The sequence below is a fragment of the Rana temporaria genome, chromosome 13, assembly GCF_905171775.1.
Source record: "Rana temporaria chromosome 13, aRanTem1.1, whole genome shotgun sequence".
Lineage (NCBI taxonomy): Eukaryota > Metazoa > Chordata > Amphibia > Anura > Ranidae > Rana > Rana temporaria.
The window spans coordinates 66,292,704-66,298,756 of record NC_053501.1 but is presented as its reverse complement, the minus strand read 5'-3'; positions in this window follow the sequence as shown (position 1 = coordinate 66,298,756).

Sequence of the window (6,053 nt, the reverse complement as noted above, 5' to 3'; positions counted from 1 at the left end):
ACTTGGACAGTCTTCCACCCATCACGTCCGGCGTCTCGCGGCTCTTCCCGCATCCGCGCCAGACCAGGCCTCATTCGCGGCCGCCGCAATTAGGAAAGACTGACGACAATGTGACTGGCGACAATGGCTAATCTGCGATACTCTGCGGACTCTATTCGGGGTCTGAGACAATTCGCAACAGCATTACCAGCCGTCACCAAAAAGGCCTTAAAAATAGAGCAACTTTTGAGATTCGATCGACGATCGACCATCAAAAATTTTAACCATTTAACCCAGCTCGAGCACATATCATGTGCTTTGATCAACACAAGATCGGCAGTAAAACACCGATTAGAAATCCACGATTTCTTACTACAAAACGATCTAGACTGCCTCTTTATTACAGAAAGCTGGCTCTCAGACGACTGCAACACCATTCTCGGAGAATTGGTGCCAGAAAACTATCGCATTATAACGGAAAACAGAATAGGGCAAAGAGGAGGAGGCCTGGCGGTGATCCACAAGAATCGCATTACAATCACTAAGCCAGCCCTTCAAAATCCTCTTCCATTCATGGAAACCCTTACTCTTCAACTTCAAACTTCCCCCCAGGAGACTGTTCACATTCTCCTCTGCTATAGGCCACCTGGGCCAAAATCGCAGTTTTTGCCATCATTAACGGAGTTTATATCCACTTATACCCTTAACAGCAAACACCTTTTGCTGCTCGGGGACTTTAATCTGTGGGCCAACTCCGCACAGGATCCCATTGCGGACGCCTGCATTGATCACCTGGAGGGATTAGGGCTACAGCAACTTATATGCGGGCCAACACATGCTTCAGGTCACACACTCGACCTAATTTTCAGACAAAATCTGAAAATAAGCATTTTAGAAAATGAACCATTGCCATGGACAGACCACCATGCAATTAATTTCATAATCTCCAAAATTCCCCCAGTGATAAAAGCACCCAAGCCGGTGACAATACACTGGGCTAGATCTCAGAAGAAGCTCCATTCAGAACTCTTTAAATCTACCTTGGGAAACAGAATCAAAACAATCCATCCACATCAAACAGCCGCAGATACACTGGATGCCATAAACGCAGCCCTGCTACAGTCAGCCGATTTAGTAGCACCGAAACGCAAAGCCTGCATCCGAAAAAGAAAGTCCGGCTGGTTCAACAACCAGCTGTCGCTTCTGAAGCAAGAGCGCAGAAGGGCGGAAGCCGCCTGGAAAAGAAGTCCTGCAGAGGATAACCTCATCATCTACAAGGCAATAACAACACGATATCATAAAGAAATCTTCAAAGCCAAGAAACATCATTTTTCTATGGCGATTAACAGCGCCCTAAACCGCCCCCGCGAACTCTTCAAGATGGTCACCCAGACCATGAATCCAGGATGTCTTGAAGTCCCCAACTCAGACACCCAAGAGTTCTGCAATGAACTATCGGATTTCTTCATCAACAAAATTGAAAGAATCCGGGAAAGCATCATGCAAAACAATACCCCCCTCAACCCCACCGTCAATCAACCACAAAACACCCACAGAAACGCTCTACAATCAACAAAGTTCACTCTGGAACCGATCTCCATCGATACCACAAAAAATATCATTGGTGCTTTGCGGAACAGCACATGGCCCAATGATATCATCCCCACCAAACTGCTGAAGGAATGTGCCGACATCCTGGCACCACCCATCACACAGCTTATAAACCAGTCATTTAAGGAAGGCACAGTGCCATCCCTGTTGAAAGAGGGCACAATCCAGCCCATCTTGAAAAAACCTAACCTGGATCCCAAGGACCCAACTCACCGCCGTCCCATAACAGGCCTAAATGTTCTCTCCAAGATAATGGAGAAAGTAGTGGTACAACAGCTGCAACAGCATCTAGATACCCACAATCTACTGGATCCATTACAATCAGGCTTCCGTCCCGGACACGGGACAGAAACGGCCTTACTCAAAATATGGGACGATGCCCTCGAGGCCGCAGACGAAGGAGAATCTTGTCTCCTGGTTCTGCTGGACCTAAGCGCAGCCTTTGACACGGTAGACCACAAACTGTTACTGATGCGACTAGCCAAGGTAGCAGAAGTCGCAGAAGGTGATTTACCATGGTTTTCTTCCTTTCTTGAAAACCGATCACAAACAGTTAAATTGGGTTGTTTCACGTCGGAAAAGCGCACAGTGTCATGTGGAGTCCCCCAAGGATCCCCCCTGTCACCGGTGCTTTTCAACATCTATCTTCACCCTCTCTTTGATATTATCAGTAGCCAAGAACTACTCTATCACTCTTATGCAGACGATACGCAACTGTATTTTCGCATCTGCAACAAAAAGGATCATCATCTCAGTTTAGAGAAATGTCTCTCTTTGATAGAAAACTGGATGACTAAGAGTTATCTTAAACTCAACAGTTCAAAAACAGAACTCCTTATGTTTCACGCCAGCCGAAAGAGTCAACTGGCAACAACCTGGACACCCCCGCCCATTCTGGGCCAAATCATCACCCCTAGCTCCAAAGTCAAAAGTCTCGGGGTCATCTTCGACACCTTCATGACAATGGACGCACAAATAGGGTCAGTAGTCAGCGGAGCGCACCATCTGTTGCGCCTACTACGCAGACTTATTCCATTTATCCCCAAAGAAGACGTAGCAGTCGTGGTGGGAACAATCGTGAATTCCAGACTGGACTATGCTAACGCCCTGTACCTCGGGCTCCCAAAGTACCAAATCTCCCGTCTGCAAGTCGTTCAGAATACGGCCGCCAGACTGGTGACTGGGAAAAAAAAATGGGAATCAATCTCACCTTCGTTGAGAACCCTTCACTGGCTGCCAGTAAAAGACAGAATTGCATTTAAAGCACTCTGCCTGACACATAAGTGCATCCATGGGAAGGCTCTGCAATATCTTTGCGACAAGATAGAACCTCACAATTCGAATCGCGTTCTGCGATCCACCGACCAAAATCTGGTCAGGGTACCAAAAACCAAATACAAGTCCAAAGGAGAAAGAAGGTTTGCTTTTCAGGGTCCTAGACTATGGAACGCTTTACCAACCAGCATTCGGTTGGAGGAAAACCACCTGACTTTCAGAAGACGGATCAAAACTCTGCTCTTTTGATGTCATGAGACACGAACAACTAGCGCCCAGAAGCGATTCAGTTTGCATGCGCCGCGCTTTATAAGTTTTTCATTCATTCATACAATGGAATGTCTTCCAAGCCCTGATTCAATTAGCATGTCACTAGAAATGAGTCATAGAATATTCTTTGCAGGCATTTAAGGAATATACTGTAAATCACTATCCACGCCAAAACAATCCAACATCTTGCAGTATCTCAAAATCCTGCAATACGAACTATCCGTGATGTCAAATCTCATGTAATACATGAATTATGATTCACTTGCCACTCCATGCCCAAAGGGCACAGAGTGGACTCAGACCCAAGAGTTATCAGTGACGCTGACACAGGAGTATCCTCCATCCTCACAAAGTCTTTGGGTGTCACGGGTCATTCTGTTACATCTCTCCCCTTTCGGTGGGAGACTGACACAGGAGGAGACACCGAACGGGTTGACTCCGAAGTCAGTCAGTAGATCCAGTCCTCCAATGCTGGTATCCATACCGTACCCCAAATAAATGGCTCCAAACAGAGCATTACTCACCCTGCCAACCTCTGTCTCTCTCAGAGAATCTGCCTGCCGCTGGGGAGAGGCCTGGACTGGCCCTTCTCCCTGGAGTCCTTTCAGCCGCTGGAGAGAAGACAGGGTGACTGGGCTCAGTTCATCATGCTGCTGGGGATCTGGGCCAACTGGCCACCATTCGTGGGGTATACCAGTGGAGACTGAAGTCCCATCCACTGGTAGGTGAAAATCCCCCGATGCTTGCAAAGCCAAGCCGACATCCTCCTGTCTCGGTGACGCACCATTTTCTTGGGTTGTGTCAGTGGAGACCACAGTCCCATCCACTGCCCCAGGAACTCCCTCTTCCATTAGTAGAGAGCAGAGGCTTGTGGCACTCTGCTCTCTTGCCAGCTCTTCTGCTGGGTCGCTTTGAGTGGAGACCACAGTCCCATCCACTCCCACAGGAACTCCCTCTCCTGCTAGGTGAGAGCAGAGGCTGGTGGCGCTCTGCTCTGTTGCCAGCTCTTCTGCTGGGTCGCTTTGGGGGGAGACCACAGTCCCATCCCCCGATGTCAGCTCAAGCTGCAGTTGTGTGCCGCAGCCAGTATCATCCTGCCCTGCTGCAAGGGATTCAGCTGGGGTAAATGCTTTACCACCACAGCTTGTTGCTGGGGAGAGGGGCCAATTGCCCCGGCTCCCTGGAACTCCACTTCCATGGTGACTGGCATCTGTACCTCTCCCCTCTCTTCAGTTGGTGCTGCTGTGACTTCTGCTGCTGCAGCACCTCTTTCCTCTAGCCAAGTGGCATCCACAGCCGCTATAACCCGGTCTATGATCTCCGGTGGAGGATTAGGTCCATACTGTGCCAGTCCACGTCTAACAGCCCGGTCCCAAAACTCTTCATCGGGTGTCTTGTCTGTTACGCTGGGCCTTTCAGCTCTATCCATTTCGACAAGTTGTGATAATGTCCCTTTTCTTACGGTTGCTGGCCGATCTGCCCCGGCTCTCCAGTAAGTCCTTGAGGAAAGATAGCTTCAGCCATTCATACAGCGTCTCCATCGTCCTGTGTCCTTGTAGCCGTCCTTTAAGGGATGGAATTATCCCACTGCTGTGCCACCACTGTAACAGTCACCACCGTTTACGACCTTCCATCCCATCCAAGACAGCTTATCGACACTCCAATCAACAGGACCCGATCCATAAGAATTCCCCCCCAGACACGAGACACACAGCTCTGTGCTTCTGGTTTCAAATGTAATGATTTTAATGGTTTCTTCTCAGTCTTATATACAGTACAACCATGTGACAGTATTCAAAGGGACAATGAGATCTCCACCCCCCTAATCACACACTAAGGGTAATTACTTAACATTCCTTAATCAACAACAAAACACCTTCACCCACTCCGTCTCCTAGGCAGACGTTTCGTCTCCGCATACAGCTTGTCACCTCTGAGCATCAATAGGTTGTAGACAGTGGCCCAGATTCAAGTAGAATTGCGCGATATTTGAGGGGGAGCAGGGCAACGATTATAAATATTTTGCGCTGCCCTCGATTCACGGAGCAGTAACTCCGTGAATTGCGAGGGCGCGCCGGCAAATTTGCCCCGGCGTAAGCATGCGCAAGTTAAATGATCCCGCTGGGGGCGGGAATCATTTAAATTAGGCGCGCTCCCGCGCCGAGCGTACAGCGCATGCTCCGTCGGGAAACTTTCCCGACGTGCATTGCGGAAAATGACGTCGCAAGGACGTCATTTGCTTCTAAGTGAACGTGAATGGCGTCCAGCGCCATTCACGTTTCACTTACGCAAACGCCGTGAAATTCTAATTTCACGGCGTGGGAAGGCCGGCTATACTTTAGCATTGGCTGCCCCTACTATTAAAAGGGGCAGCCTTGCGCTAAAAGTAGCCGTACGGAAACTCCGTACCTGGCTTGCGCGGGGCCCACGCAAAGTATGCAATTTGCATACTACACGCTGATACACAATGGGAGCGCCCCCTAGCGGCCCCTGCAAGAATGCAGCCTAAAATCTGCGAGGCATAAGAGCCTTATGCCGCGCAGATTTTAGCCTGCAGTCGGTGTAACGAGGTTCCTGAATCAGGAGCACTCGTTACACCGGAGCAAGTAAGCACTTGCGCTGCGTAACCTATCGTTGCGCGGGCGCAAGTGCTTCTTGAATCTGGGCCAGTGTTATCACACATAAACAGTTTTTAGCATGCATAATTAGAGGTCTGGGAGCAGACCTGGGATTAACACCTGTCCGTTACAACACCTTTACACAAGGACAATGGAATGTCTTCCAAGCCCTGATTCAATTAGCATGTCACTAGAAATGAGTCATAGAATATTCTTTGCAGGCATTTAAGGAATATACTGTAAATCACTATCCACGCCAAAACAATCCAACATCTTGCAGTATCTCAAAATCCTGCAATA